General features: G+C 46.6%; 1 long non-coding RNA gene across 1 annotated transcript in view; it reads right to left on the reverse strand.

Moving 5' to 3' along the window:
- Nucleotides 1–2708: 2708 nt before the first annotated feature.
- Nucleotides 2709–16670, reverse strand: part of LOC118239270 — a 63516-nt gene continuing 49554 nt past the window's right edge. The window contains exons 2-3 of the long non-coding RNA XR_004771091.1: nucleotides 4125–4230; nucleotides 2709–3768 (exon numbers count right to left, since the gene is read on the reverse strand). This is a non-coding gene — a long non-coding RNA (uncharacterized LOC118239270). The remainder of the gene's footprint in view (nucleotides 3769–4124; nucleotides 4231–16670) is intronic.

The following is a 16670-nucleotide window of genomic DNA, read 5'->3' on the forward strand; positions in this document are numbered from 1 at the left end:
CGTGAACCAGGGGACACCAGGGCCTTGAAACTTGAAAGAGGACCTTTCCCAAAGGGAGGTGATGGGTCTTGGTAATTGTTGTAATAACAGTTAGGTAGGCCTGGGTTGGTTCCTTTTATCCTGTGAGGTCATAGGTGGCTTTCTCCATCGGAGAAAGGCTGGGGCCTCCACCCTTTGCTAACACCCTCTGGCCCATACTCACCCAGCTGGGGACCTGCCCAGCTGTGATTTGGGGGTTGGGGAAACTTGAGGATAGTTAAAACAAGTGAGCTAATTGCCTGCATGTCCCATTCTCCCAGGATGGGACTGGAATTTCCACTTGCCAGGTAGGCTTTTGGAGTCTTCTGCCAGAAAGCTCATCCCAATGCATTGTCCCAGCTTCATCCACTGCCCCCCGCCCCAAGTTTCTAGTTTGTGGTGCGTTAAAACTCTGCTGCTGCCTGAGTGAAGGCCAACTGTGCAGCTGATACTCCTCCCTTCTTCAGATGTCTTTACTCTTGGGAAGTTGGAGGTCTTGAAGGCTGAAGAGTCACTCTGGTTTTTCCAATGAGGACAGTAGCCACAGGGTAGGAACAATGGGGACATCAGCATGACCTCTGCCAATGTCTGGGTCTGGCATTGACCAAAGGAATTTTGTCTCTATCTGTGTACTTTTTCTGTAAATCACTCTGAGATACTATGACCCCAAGAGTATGCCTGGCTGTGGTGCCCACTTGACAGCACAGCAGCACGGTAGCCCCGCCCATTCATTGCCTGGCAAACTCTCCTACAGACACACTCAGGGTCCCTGGGGTTGCTGGGAAATAGCATCCCCATGTTCATTCTCCAATGTGACACCACCTGGCTTGTGTCTAGCATGCGAAGTACCCCTCATCCTCTACAAAGGCTTTTCTAAGGTGTTGTCACAGCTTCCCTATGAGTCTGGTCGGAATCACATGCCCTTGTCTTTCCTGGAAAGCTTTTGTGTTCAGTTCAACCCTTTGACAGGCAGTGGGCCCACATGTAGGATTTGGAAAAAGAGGCCCTTAATTTATTCTATTAGGGTGCCAAACTTTGTTTTACACATGACTGACTCATAGCGTCTCAGACATGCATGTGATTGATCACTGTGAGGGTTGATTTTTTTTCATGTTAGATTCTGGTACAGCTGGCTATGGATGAAGCTCCCTTCTGAGAATGCTGGTGAGGTCAGTAGGAAAGGCTGGTGAGGACGTGCAGGTGTGCAGTGAGCAGGCACAGGGCTTCAAACCCCAGATTCTGTTGCTTCTTTGCTTCTGGGTCTCCTTGTCTTTGCTCCACAGTTTTCTCAGCTGCAGAAATGATTGAGGGCACCTTGTAGGACTATATGAGGATTACACAGCTCAGTCCAAAGATCCTGGGAAACCAGTGCTGGAACCTAGAGTGTCCATAGCTATAGTAGCAACTATGGCTTTTAGAATGGTGCAGATGGTAAGCTCAACTCTGACCTTTCTCAGTCCCATCATGACAGGCAGGTGTGGAGGGCTTTTCAGTTTTTAAATGGCAAATTTCCAAAATCACTTTATTACCTAAATGCTGAAGGGAAATTCAGGCTGATTTAAGACTTAGATTACAGTGAATTGCTAGGGATTCAAACCCAGAGCTTGGCACATGCTAGGCATGCATACTGCCACTGAGCTACAGTGCTAGCCCTGCTGTTTAATTGAATGATGACCCAAAGGTTACTTAGGGCTTTATTCCTTGGTTTGTCTATTTTACCTACATTCCTTTTCTCCCTCTTATGAATGGTGACTACCCCTGGTTTAAACACTTTACTAAGTGGGAGCAATGAGGGTCTGCCCTTCAGAACACCTTAGTAACTGGACAGGATGAGCCACAGGCCCAGTCCATCACTCCCTGCTCCTGGTTAAGCCCTTGTGGGCAAAGGATTCTAAGACCATCCCTAACTCTTAAGGAGTTTGTCAAACCAAGTTTCCCCTTAGATCAGACTTCTTGCCCGTGCTTTGTGGCCAAATCACTCTGTATTTCCTGTATGCACAATACAGAGGAGACTGGCCTGGTTCGCAGACTGCAAGGAATCCCCATGAACATAAGAGAGGAGGCCTGGAGGCCCTTCCAGTCTAATGCCCAGATACCTATGGTCCTGGCTTCTTGGACCCATCCAATAGAGTAGTTCTTAAGCTTTGTTCACTCACTGCCCCCTTTTCCCTGGCACTTTTACACTGGGTATATTGGTTCATAGAGTAGGTAGATGCTGGGGTGATGGCTCAGCAGCAAAGAACACTTGTTGCTCTTGTAGAGGACTCTTGTAGAGAGACTCACAACTATCTGAAACACCAGTTCAAGGCCATACAGTGCTCTCTTCTGACTGTCATAGACAGCAGGCTTAGACATAGATGCAGACAAAACATTCATACACATAAAATAAAACAAATAAAGTCTAAGGACATATAGGAGGCTGGGGCGATGACTCAGTTGGTAAAACACTTTTTGTGCAGTCTCCATGAGCTGAGGTCAATCCTTAGCACCCATGTTAATAAAGTTGGGCATAGCAGCACATGTTCCCTGGGATATGCTGGCCAGCTTGCCTGGCCAAACTCAGTGAACTCCAGGTTCAGTGAGAGACCCTGTCTTCAAAAATGAGGAGAGCAGTTGAGGAAGATACCCAACGTTGTTGACCTATGGCCTACTTGTGCACACACAGGAACACTTAGTAAACAGGTAACAGATCAAAGTCATAAAGAAATGTATTTGACAACTTTTTGGCTATACATATAATTTTGTCATTTTAAGGACAAAAAGTAAATTGTTATGCTAATGAGATAGATTATCCACCTACCACAATAAAATAGAAAGGTACTCTGATTTGATACATGCTGAGGGATGATGCTAGAAAAATAGCAAAGGTCTTTATTTTCTGTAATGAAGTCATTATGCTTCTATAAGAGCAGAAACCTTGGCACAATAAAAGCATGGCAGTTCTCAGACAGTAGTATTGACTTTGAGCCATGGCTCTAGAGGTAGCGCTTATCAACATTGCCTGGAATGGTTGTATGCACTCGGAAAGTTCATGCAAGTCTGTTCAGAGTCAGGACTGCAGTGATACACCAGTGAGTACTGTGAAAACCACCCATGAGTCATTTTGCATCAGAACTTAAGTTAATTTTTAGTTGTTATAAGTATTGTTATATTTACAAATATTGTTTGGTTGTTATAAATACTATAATGATGTCTTTTAGCTGAGTTATTCTCTTTTTTATTTCCCATTGTTTTATTTTTTATTTCATTTTACATTCCAACCAAAATTCTCTCTCCTACCCCTCCTCTGACCCTCCCCTGCAGCCCACTCCCTATCCATTCCTTCCAACAGATAAGGGCTCCCCTGGGGAGTTGACAAAGTCTGGCTCATTAAGTTGAGGCAGGACCGAGCCCCTCCCCCTGCATGAAGGCTGAGCATGGCATCCCACCCTAGGGAATGGGCTTCCCCAAGCAAGCTCATGCAACAGGGATAGATCCTGGTCCTACTGCCAGGGTGATCCTCGGATAGACCAAGTTATACATTTCCCATGGGCCTACTTCAGTCCCTTGGAGGCTCCACAACTGCTGGTCTGGATTTTATGAGTGTCCACCAGTTTGGTTCAGCTGTCTCTAGAGATTGCTCCATCGTGATCTTCATCTCCCTTGTTCATGTATTCCCTCCTCCCTCTCTTCGACTGGATTCCTAGAGTTTGGCCTGGTGCTTGGTTGTGAATCTCTGCATCTGGGTACATCAATTACTGGATGAAGGCTCTATGATGATAGTTAGGGTAGTCAACAATTTGATTACAGGTAGGTAAGTTCAGGCACCCTCTCCACTATTGCTAGGAATCTTAGCTGGGGTCATTCTTATGGATTCTTGGGAATTTCCCTAGCACCATCTTGACCCCCATCTTGGGTTGTGACCCAGGGTGTGAGAACAATACAGCTACTCAAACACCAAATGGAGTACTCGCTGGGGTTTTGGATACGGACCTCATCTTGTCCACTCCCTGCCACAGAGCAGCCTTTGGCTGTTAGGGCTCATCTAACACAATTCAGAGCATGTGTCCCTTGTCTTAGCTCTTTGTTTCTTGCTGTAACAAAGTGCTAAGAACTATACAACTTACAAAGAATAGAGGCTCATCCAGCTCGTCGTTGTGGAGGCTGGGAGGTCCAAGGTTGGGAGAATGTATCTTCTGAGGATCTTGTTGTGGAAGGGACACCTGTAAAGTCCTGGAGTAGCACAGAGCATCATGGGGAAGAGAGGGACTCATCCAAGAGATGGAACCACACTTTCTATTATAACAGATCCACTCTTGATATACCTTCATAGCCCATTAATCTATGAGTGGATTAACCAACTGTTAGCCAGGGCAGAGCCCTCATGACTTCACCACCTCGTGAAGGCCCCACCTGGCCCTGCCTCTTAACAGTCACAATAGAGATTAGATTTCAATATGCATTTGGTTAGGACATTTAAGCTGTGTCCCCTGCCCCCAGCAACTGGCCAAGGCAGAAAAGATACAGCTGACATTGCAAAGGGTGTCCCTTCTTTTCTCTGTGCCAACTCCTGTCCATCCTCAAGGCCCAGCTTCCATGCTGTCTCCACTTGGAAGCCCCCTCTGGCCACTTTAGTTCACATGAATCCCAGAGCTTCTCTGGCTCCTGGTGTGAATATGAAGCAGGGCCAAGTTTGGCTGGGCTCACCCTGGCCTCACTCCTCCTACCCCTCCCCACTGTGATGGCTGATGTCTGGTCAGGATGAGACAGCAAAAGGTTGCCATGTATCTTCAGAGACCGTGAAAGGGGCCTGCTCTACTGCTCCACTGGCCCTCAGCATCTTCCTGAGCTGAAAGCCATGATGGAGGATGGGGCCTCATCTGCACTGGCTCTGAAAGAATGAACTTGAGAGCTTGAACTTGCTCAAAGGACCCAAGTTTGTAAGCTGGGTTCCATGTGCTGGATTTGAAGGTGAAGGATAAAGGAAAGGTATTTGAGAAACTGGTATTTCAGGAGAGCCTTCTCACAGCTGATTTAGCTCAGACATTTTATGAACTGTCTGAGAACTAAATCTATTTGGTTCTTTCAGTCCTCCTGTTTCTGTCTCCTTAGTTTCTCTGTCACTATGACATTGCTTTGGACCCAAAGCAGAAAGGCAGAGAAGGTGGTAGGGTGGTAGGCCGATAGGGCCTCAGTTCCAGAAAAACTGGGGGGGTCAAAGGTCAGGAGAAGCCTATCCAAGTCAAGCAGGCAAGGTGGACTCAGTTCCCAGTTCTAGGCATCTAACTTTTCTTCCTGGCTGGACACACCTTGCTTGACTCTCTGGAGATTGTCCTTCTGCCCCAGGAGTTTTCGCACACAATGGTTGGCAGGCTCTAGTGTTCATTTTCAACACTGTTTTAAAGGTGAATGGCATTTGTCACATTCCTTCCTGGCTGGCTTTGATGTGGGGCGATTTCCCACTCCCTAATGACAGGTGAGGAGCCAGCTAACACCCAGCACCTCTGGGCGGTTGTGCTATCCCCTGTGGATCTGGTTCCCACAGCTGCTTGTTTTGAGTATCTATTTCAGGGACCTTAATTAAGATCCTCTTTAATGACTGGAGAGGAACTTCTCCAGCGATTACTCCTGACTTTACAGCTCTCTTTGACTCTTTTGTGTTCCCTCCTCCTCGACTCCCACAGTCTCCACTCAGAGTGCTGATGGAGCCCCACAGTGGACATAGCTTTCTGGATGGGTCAAGGCCTGCTAGAAAACTTCTCCCCAAACACTCCAATGATGCTCAAGTAGGATGCAACAACAGATGCACAAGCACCCAAAACCCTGAAAAACAAAACAAAACAAAAAACCAACTAAATGACAGCTCAGGAGACTGGTGTATAGGAGAACCAGTAGGTGTTTGTTTAATGGGTGAAATGCAGTTTTCAAAATCACTATATAAATGAGTTTAGTACTGTGCAGGAAATGTTGACATCTGAGGCGGAACCACTGCTGACTCCTTAACTGGAAGCAAGGGCTGGAGATGGAACTCAGATGCAGTGCTTGTCTAGTGTGCACGAAGCCCTGGATTCAATTCCTGTACACACACACACACACACACACACACACACACACACACACACACACACACACGTATGCACACTCACATGCAACTGGAAAGAATGGGTGCTGCAAAAATTCTAACTGGAAGCAGTTTTTGATATCATGCCTCTCTCTATGGCCCAAGCATTTATACACATTAGCTCTGAGCTGGAGGATCTAGCCAATGAATGATGTCCTAGGAACAAGATCTCTCCAGTGGAGAAGGCACTGGTTCAGGCCCTTTAGTGCCTGCTTCTGTTGCAGTTCTGCACTGGTCCTACTTCTCTGGCCTCAGTTTTCTTGTCTGCAAAAAGGGAGCATTAATCCCAATGGCATATTAGGCTGTGGAGCAGCAATGAGATCCTGCAGGGAAATTTGTTTGGCACAAATTGCTCAGGGTCAGGTCAAGTTAACATTCAGGTTGTGTTCTTCTCTGGAGGAAGGAGGGATTGGACCATTTTGGACAACAAGCCTTGGACTGAGCTGCAGCCACATGGAGCACAATTGGACCTCCATCCTTCCATGCCCTCAGTCCCCTCCTTGGCCTGGGTCTCCTGGGCCTCCTCGGTGCCTCTCTTCTCCACCTTCTTTAAGGTGCTTTTCCTGCCCCCATGGCAATTCAACATGCACCTCCATAAACACTGCCCTCCATGGGATCCCATCTCATGCAGACCCAGCTTACATCTCCAGTGAGAAGTCCTAGCATTCTAGACCCAGGAGTTCATACTGGTCAACACTCACTTTGTGGTAAAGACTGATAATAAACTCTTGGACTTAGAGAGATGGTCAGCTGCCAAATTGGGGTCCAAGAGACAGCAGTGCTCAGTCCTGTGTTCCCCCAAGGGTAGACAGACAGAAGATGGAGGGTGAGAGGCAGACAGGGGTTTGTGTGGCTGAGGGAGATTGTCACCCTGACCCTCACCTAGGTACTGGTGGCCAATTCTAATAGGCTGAGCATTCAACACATGAGCCTTCCTTCTCTCTGAGCCTCAGTTTCTACACCTGTAAAGTGAAGAGGTGAATGGAGACACTTGGGTTCCTTGATAACATAATAGGGTACCAGAGGGCCCCTTCCTTTTTGCTTTGTGTCTCTACACACATACCTAAGACTATGTGCTCTGTAAGTTCCCTAATACAGCTGACTCCCTCCTGCTTTCAGGGGGCTGCTTTGGGAGGGTTAGGAGTGTGTAACACAGTTCAGAGCTTGGAGTATAGAGCTGTGCTTCCTTTCTGGATACTCACTAAGGCATGCTTGTGGGAAAACATGGGCGATTCTGAGCCTGTTTATTTATTTGTAAAATTGAGATGATAATTAGCCTCCCACCACCCACCTTCTTGTGGTTGTGAGGCAGATGGAAGGTGATCTTCTGCTCTGCTGATGTGAGGGTTATTATGACTAACCCTAAAGAGCAAGCTGGAGGGTAAGACGAAGGAGACAGGGGTCAGCCAGAGGGACTGGTCCAGGAGGCTAGGGGCTTGTGCAAGGGTGAACTGTGCTTCTATGGACGAGGGCTGGGAAGTGGACGGGTCTGCTGAGAAGGGTCTGCAATGCCCAGGAAGCTGTGGACAGCAAGAAGGGTGAATGGCACAAAGGTCTTTTCATTGCTTTGGTCTTTGAAGGTACTCAGTGTTGGTGGGCTCTGCCATGTGCTTTCATGGCTCAAGAAGAGTTTAGGGGCCTGGGTAGATGTCTGAGTAGGTAAGAGCACTTGCTGGGCAAACATGAGGACCCAAGTGATCCCCAGGGGCCATGTAAAAAGGTAGACAATGGCCATGCATGCTCCTGAAAGCCAGTGCTGTTAGAGGCAGAGGGCAGGAGAATTGCCAGGACTTCCTAGCCATCAGTCTAGCTTCAGGCTCAGGGAGAGACCCTGCCCCAGTAGAATGTGATGGAACAAGACTCCCCATGCACTCCTATGGCATCTACACATATGCACAGACATGGACACCTGCACACACATGTGCACATATGTTACACACGGGGGCGGGGGAGTGTTGACGTAGAATGGAGGACCGCCGTTAGGACAGCTTAGGTTATAAAGTAAAACAAAGTCTCAAACTGCTAAGAAGGAGGAGAAAGAAGAGAAGCTTTGCCTTCCTTGCCAGGACCTCAGAGGAGGGGCACTTCATTATCTCCAGACTTTCAGCAACCCAGGAAAACATGCAGACAGCTGGGATCCCTATCAGGGGTGGGGATGGGAACCAGCTCTGCTCCAGCCATGCGATCTGAATTTTCTGGGGAAATTCAGCTTCAGTACAGAACCTCTGGATACAGCTGATCTCACTGTTCACTTACTGCCAGAAAGGAGACTTCAGAGCAAACAGGCGCTCAGCTAGCTGTCATTGTTGGTAGCTGTCACTCAGCTCTTAGACAGTCCTTCATTCCATGCAGACCTCCTCATTGCTAACTTGGTGTGTGTTTCACAAATGGTTTATCTTGTAAGGAAGAACAGGAAGATGACTTTACACACACACACACACACACACACACACACACACACACACACACACACACACACACGATAGGTTTTAGGCTGGGTTTGCTCTAAAATGTTCCCAGGCAACAATTGTGCTGAGCCCGGGAAGAGGGTACAGTCAGTAAAGCACCTAGTAAGCAAATATGAGGACTGTCGTGTGGATCCCCAGCACTAACAAAACAAAACAAAACAACCTGGGTTTGGTGGTAATTGTCTTAGTCCCAGTCCTGGAAAAGTGAAGGCAGGAAGGTCTCTGGAGTTCCTGGCTAGCCATCAACTGGTAAACTCCAGGTTCAGTGTCTCAAAAATTAAATGGAAGTTAGATGTGGTGGCACACACCTCTAATCTCAGTTCTTGGGAGGCAAAGGAAGGTGGGTCTCTGTGAGTCTGAGACCAACCTGGTCTACACAAGCTTCAGGCCTGCCAAGGCTACATAGTGAGACTCTGTCTCAAATGAACATAGCAAAACACTAAAAATAAGACAGGGATCAATCAAGGAAGATGGCTGACATTGACCTCTGGCGTCTACATGTGTGCACACAAATGTGCACACACACACATCTACCCATGTTTTATTTCACTAGTTGTTCATTTCCAGGAAGATATCTGTTCATTCTCAGATAGAAAACATAACTTTCTAGGGCCACCTTTCCTCAGCCCAATGTCTGTGGGTTCTTGGGATCACCTAGAATAGCTTCAGTTGAAGTTTTGATCATGAGACCCTTTGGTCCCCTGCTACCCCCCAAAGCTTGGTCTAGGACATTCCAGAAGCATAGCTCCAGGGTTCTTTAGACCACACTGTCCACCACCTGCTAAAACATGTGTGTGGCTGGACTGAAACCCTGTCATTGGTCCCCCAGACAATGGACTCCCCTATGCTTGGCTGGGAAACATAAGAAGCCAAGCTCAGAGATGTCTGTGAGCCCTCCCCATAGTTCCCCTGTCCCCTCTGGGTGGGATCAGGGAGATGCTGCTCCGTTTTCCAGGCGTCAGGAATGTGGCTGTCTGTCCTGAGCTGGTGGTCTGCTTTAATCTTGAGGATCCTGGGAGTCACGGGGAGGATCATGTTACATCCTGGCACTGGCAGTAAGAAATATTAGAGCCAAATTTGTGGCCCACCCCTCATGAATGGATCAAAGTTTATGGGATGTTTATTTTGTATTAGTCCCATCCTTGGCTCCACTTTATAGCGTTAGCCTGCAAGGACACCCCCCTCCCACCTGCTTCTAATTTATGTCATCTTGCTGAGCGCTTTGTAAGCTGTCTTAAATCCTTCTGTGAAACAAAGGGATGCCTTCCCAAACAGACAGACAAACAAACAAGGGAATACCCTTTCTCTCTACGAGACAGCATATCATAATTTTTGGCTTGGGAGACAGGATCCCCAATAGCTCCTAATGTCCCCCAAGGCTGTTGTTCTCCAACAGGACTAGCCAAGCAGATAAACAAAGTCAAGTGTCTCCTCTCCTAGGAGTAGAAAGGCAAAAAGCAAATCATAACACCGGAAGTCAGGTGGTGACTGGGCTGCAAGGAAAAGCAAGCAGAGTGGCATAGATGGTTTGCCCAGTGGGTGGACACACTGAGAGGGAACATCTGAGCAGAGTCAGAGGGGGGGACATCTATAACAAAAGAGTATGCAGGCAGGGGGAGAACTGGGCATGGTGCCAGTATGAAGGCCGTGCACTCAAGCAGAGTGAGCAAAGGGGAGTCTGATGACTGGTCCTCTCAGGCAGTAAAGACCTGTGCTCTGACACGACAAACTACCTATGGGTTTGGGCAGAGGCCTGACATGATCAGACTTAATTGCTAGCACAATCCCTGTGACCCATAGGGCACAAGGACAAAGTGGGGGAGCTGCAGAATCCAGACAGCAGTTGATGAGGTCCAAACAACAACAGTGGTAAGAATCGGGGATTCTCCACACTCTATGACTCCTCTAGAAGTCAGGTGTGTGTGTGTGTGTGTGTGTGTGTGTGTGTGTGTGTGTGTGTGTCTGTCTGTCTGTCTGTCTGTCTGTCTGTCTGTGTGTCTGTGTGTCTGTGTGTCTGTGTGTCTATGTTTGTGTTTGGGATGCACTTATGTGTGAGGGGCTGTATGTGCACAGGTGTACATGCGTGTGTGGAGGCCAGAAGTCAATCTCATGTGCCATCCATCCCTCAGGTGCTGTTCATCTTGTTTTTTAAGACAGGGTCTCTCAGGGACCTGCAGCTCAACAACTAAGTGAGTCTGGCTGTCCAGTATGGCTCAGGGATCCTCTGTCTCTTTCTTCCCCATGCTGGGATTACAATACTGGCCTTATTCTGTGACTGATGTGACTTATTCTGTGATCGAACTCAGGTCTCATGTTTGCATTGAAAACTCTTTACTCATGGAGCCATCTCAGCCCCAGAGTTCAGTTTTGCAGTTGGTTTTACACACTCATATTGCATGCTGTTTATTACTTTTCTACCTAAAATAGTGTTGTGGAGAAGATGCCCAGATCTCCTCCTAGGTCACTGACCCTTCTTCATGTCATGATGCCCACAGGGCCCTTCTCTCTCTCATTTTTGTCCCCTGATCACCAACATCCCCTCCCACTTGGCACAGGGTTCTGTAACAGCCTCTGGACTTCTCTGTGTGGTGAATCTTTCCTAGCATAGTTTCAGGACTGGTTTTGTCCCTATCATCTTAGAAATGACTGCATCATTTTCAGGACCCAGCCACAGAGAAATTGTGGGGTCCTACCTCAAATGTTACTAAAGAATTTGGCTGGGGAGATGGCTCGGTGGATCAAGTACTTGCCACACAAGCATGGGGACCCAACTCCAGATCCTCAGAACCCATAGAAAAACAACGTGTGGTGGCACATGCTTGTAACCCTAGCTCTAAGGCCAGTGAAAGAGGATCCCAGGGGCTTTCTGGCTAGTGAGGGTAGCAGAAATTGTGAGCTCCAGGGTCAGTGACAGACCCTGTACCAAAAATAATGTGAAGAAGTGATTGTGGAAGACACCCAACCCTGACGTCTGGAGAGTGCACATACACGTGCACGCACATGCATACATACACACACACACACACACACACACACACACACACACACACACAGTTATTAAGGGATGACAGATGGCTACATCGCTATGCAAATAGCATGGGGCCCATGAATCCAGCCCTAGTTTCTCTGTGTGCTCCCAGAACAATCTCACCCATGCTTGCAGTCACAACCACACATGTGGCTAACCCCCGCCCATGTATTGTGTTTTTTGAGCCCTAGACCCACATGTTGGATCAAACTATTAACCTTAGTCAGCCCTTTATCATTTTTGCAAGTCAGAAGCAGTAAGTTCAAGCCGAAGCTCATATTCTCCCTCCAAACCTGCTTCTCCTCCCTGCAGTCTCTTCCTGATGAATAGCAACATAATCCTCTGAGTTGCCTGAACCAGAACTCTCTGAGTCATTCCTGGCTCTTCCCTGTATCCAGTAGGTCTCCAGGTTCAAGTGAACATTATTTCTATTATCTTGGTGATCCATCTCCTTCTCTCAGCCTTCTGGCCACTGCCCGAGTTCAGGGGTTCAGCATCTCCTGCTTTCTGTGATGCAATGGTCTTTTCTTTTCCATGTCTGGTCCCAGCCTTCCTCCACCTCATCTCTGCAGTAGTTTCTAAAATACAAACCCGATTTCCTTCTCATTTCTATGACTCCCAGAACAAAGTCATACTCTGGCGTTTTGGGTTTTGAAGACTAGGCCCTGCCTGCCTCCAGCCCCTGGCCCAGGACACACCCTCTTCTCCGGGCAGGTGATACCTATGGTGTCACCACCTGCAGGCCACATAGAGTCATACCTCTTTCACTTCATCTTACTCTTCCAGTGGCCTGTTCCCTCCCTAGCTCCCTTTCATGTCCTTCCAGGGTTTTCCTATGCACTTCCAGTATATTCAGATTCAGGGTGGCAAGTCAGAGAAGCCTTGTTAAGCTTCTCTAACACTACCAATAGCAAAGGCAGAGAAGCTGTAGTAGCACTGACCACAGGCCACAGGAGAAAGGAAGGGATTTCGGGAGCCAGCAAGTGGGGGGTGGGGGTAGTTCCCAGCAGTGAGGGCTGGCCTTCCCTGTGGATCCCAGTGGAACAGCTGGAGCAACACGGATGACCAAGGAGGGTGTGTGGTGGGACGGGTCCTGTTGACGAATTCAAAGTCGGTGAACTGGAAACCGGGAGAGTGGGTCACTTTGCCTTGATGAGAGTGGCAGGGTCTCAGAGCTGACTGAGCTTGCAGTGGGTGGGTCAGTGCCCTGTGACCTCTGTGCAGCACTCTGGCTCTGGAGGTTGGGAAGGAATCGCATAGTTGGTGAGAACCCCGGAGGCCCCAGCACCCACAGAAGCACCTCTTTTTCTTCTCTTTGTTGACACAAGTGACTTTACTCCAGAACAAGCACACCGACAGACACACCTAAGAAAACGCACGTCTGGGAGGTCATGGGGTTATCTGCAGAACCCCACCCTGGGACCCACCCTCCTGCACCTCGGGACCTCTCTGTTCTCAGTGTCCTGAAAGGAAGGTCCCCACCAGTTCGTGCAAGGTAGGCTGCCTGGATTGTGGAAGACACAGCTCAACCACCTTTGCTTAGACATTTAACCCACCCATTGGATGACCACTTTTGAGAGACCGAGAAGGATGTTTGTGGATCAGAAGGCATTGTACCTGCTGCAAATCCATTCTGAAGGGAAGAGAAAGACAAGCCTAAAAGGGCCAGGGTAATAAATCTAGTAAGAAGGAAATGAAATCCGGTATAAAAGGAACAGTTCAGCAGAAGATGTATCAGCCATGGGATTAAGGAAGGTAACTAAATATAGAACACTGAAGAAAAACATGAATATAAAAACCTGGGAGGAAAACATGGGTGAGACAAGAAAATCATAATAAAATAGAAATGAATTATAATAAATATAATAAAAAATAGAAATGAATTATAATAAATATAATAAAAATAGAAATGAATTATAATAAATATAATAAAATAATAATAAATATAATAAAATACCATTGAAATAAATGTCCCTCTTGTTTACTGAGATAAACTTTTTGTTTAGTGTCTAAATTTTGTTCAGATTTCAATGCCCAAATTGGAGAGCTACAAAGGACATTAAGCTGGAGGGAGGAAGGCTGATGTTGTGGCTCAGCTGGTGCAGGTGTTGGTGATTTCATGGTGGAAATAGAGAACTGACCCCCCCCAAGTTGTCTTCTAGCCTCTACATGTGCCCAGTGACACACACACACACACACACACACACACACACACACACACACACACTGAATAAACAAATAAGGTGAAATAATTAAAGAAACGAAGCTCTGGAAAGGAGAAATAAAAAGCAAATCTGAAAACAAGAAGGTAAGCTATGAGGGACAAGCTCAAATGCACAAATGATAGTAAGTGTGACCAAGCTAAATTCCAGAGAGAAAGAATTTCAGCTTGATTGTAAAAGTCCAATGAAGAATTGGATTGAAACCTTACATACCAACAGATAGGTGTAAAAAGACACAAACTGCTAGAAATGTAAGAAGCCAGTGAAGGTCCAAGCATTGCTTAGTGTCAGGGGCAAGTACAGCACACTTCCCTCACAGTGATACAGTTGCTAAGTTTGGTTCAATGTACAATAGAAAACCATACCCCAAATTCTGAAAAAAAAATCGTTTCAAATTCTCCAGAATTGCCTATAAAAATTGATTGTGTACAAACACATAAATGAATTATCCATCAATTTCTAAAACCTACTGAACAACAGTGGAGCTAGGGGTGAACAAATCACTTGGAAATAACTTTCACTAATTATTTTTAGGGGCTGGAGAGATGGTTTCATGGTTACAAGCACTGGCAGCTCTTGCAGAGGACCCAGGTTCAATTCCCAGCACCCACACAGCATCTCACAATCATCTGTAACACCAGGTTTAGGGGAATCCAGTGTCTTCTTCTGGATTGTACACACACACACACACACAATTAAAATACTATTTTCCACCTAATAACACATATATAAAATCATATGTGGCAAAACCCATGAGGTTCTCAGAAAGGGATTTATGGATTTAGTTATTCATTTTAAGAATGGGAAAGAACTAACTGAGTCCTTTGTTCTGATGACTTACTTCTGATAGAGAAGGAAGAGCCAGAGAGAATAGAGAGAGGAACTCCATCTTGCAGGAAATGGAATTAATGAAGGAAGATGAGAACAAGGTCCTATGGACTTAGCATGTCAATAAACATTCATCTCTGTCTAGTCAGTCAGTGCCCTCAGGGCGATGCTGAGATGAACAAAAGGAGGAATCACTAGTTTTGTTTATTTGTTTCTGTATTTTAATGGAGTCTTACTATACAGCTCTGGTTGTCCTGGAACTCACTAGGTAAACCAGGCTGGCCTCCAACTCACAGAGATCTGTCTGCCTCTGCTTGGGATGAAAGGTGTGTCCTGCCACACCTAACTATGTGTACACTCTTAAAGAGAACTCTTTTAAGACTATCAAGAAAAAGAAAAAAAAAGGAGTAAAGGAGACTAGTAAGAGATCAGATATAACAAGCATGGAAGGGCAATTTTAAGATGTGGTGTTATTGGGATTGACCTAGGCTCTCTGCATATATGTTACAGTTGTGTAGCTTGATCTTCTTGTGGGACTCCTAACTGAGGCTATCTCTGACTCTTGTGCCAGTTTTTGGGACCCTTTCCCTCATACTGGGTTGTCTTGTCCAGCCTTAATACTAGGGGAGACGCCTAGTCTTACTGTAACTTGATAAGTCATGTTTGGTTGATATCCATGGGAGGTCTGCCCTTTTCTTAAGAGAAGTGGAGAAGGAATGGATTGGAGGGGGGATAGAAAGAATGTAGGGGAGGGGCTGGGAGGAGAGAAAGGAGGGGAAATTGTGGTTGGGATATAAAAAATAATAAACATCCCCCCCAGAGGCGGGTAAACAAGGAGGACCCTAAGAGAGACATACAGGGTCCCCTGGGGAAGGGGAAAGGGACAAGATCTCCTGAGCAATTTGGGAGCATGGGGGAGGAGAGAAGGAACCAGGAGAATGAGAAGGGGAGAAGAGGAGGGGTGAGGAAGACATGATGGGACAGGGAGGTTGAGTTGGGGGAAGAACAGAAGAGAGCAAGATAAGAGATACTATAATACAGGGAGACATTATAAGTTTAAAGAGAAATCAGGCACTAGGGAAATGTCTGCAGATATATAATGATGACACCAACTAACAATCTAAGCAACAGAGGAGAGGCTACCTTAAATGCCCTCCACTGATAATGAGATTGATGACTAATTCATATGCCATCGTATGGCCTTCATCCAGCAGCTGGCGGAAGTAGAAGCAGGCACCCACAGCTAAACCTTGAACTGAACTGAAATCCAGATGCAGAGAAGGAGGACTGATGAGCAAAGGGGTCCATACCAGGCTCGTGAAACCCACAGAAACAGCTGACATGAACAAGGGGAAACTCTTGGTCCCCAAACTGATAGCTGGGAAACCAGCATGACACCCTCTGAATGTGGGTGTCAGTGAGGAGACCTTGGAAATCTAGGGGGCCTCTTGTAGAGGATAAGTACTTATTGCTACCATAGGAATGGACTTTAGGAGCCCATCCCACATGGAGAGATACTCCCTGAGCCTAGACACAAGGGGGTTGGCGTAGGCCCTATCCCAAAGAATATGACAGACTTTGAAGACCCTCCCATGGAAGGCCTCACCCATCCTGGGGAGCAGAAAAGGTATAGGATGATTAGTTGGGGGGGGGCAGGGAAAGAGGGGAGGGAGAGGGACCTGGGATTGACATGTAAAATAATTTTCTTTGTAATAAAAAATGTTTAAAAAATAAAAAATAAACATCCCCCCAAAGATTTAAAAAAAAAAAAAGATGTGATACCATGCATAGATTTATATGAGGAAATTTGAGATGCTGGACAAGCATGTCTCATACCTAATAAATGGCAAAATGAGTCAGGAGAAGGCGGAAAAGCTTAAGAGATCACAGAAGAAAATAAAAAGCCTACAATATTTGACACTCACAAGACCTCAGGCAGAATGACTGTGGAACCTAGGTATCGCTTATCTCCAAAGGACTAATAGGGCCTTATCTATGGCTACAGG

Source organism: Cricetulus griseus, chromosome 8, assembly GCF_003668045.3.
Source record: "Cricetulus griseus strain 17A/GY chromosome 8, alternate assembly CriGri-PICRH-1.0, whole genome shotgun sequence".
Lineage (NCBI taxonomy): Eukaryota > Metazoa > Chordata > Mammalia > Rodentia > Cricetidae > Cricetulus > Cricetulus griseus.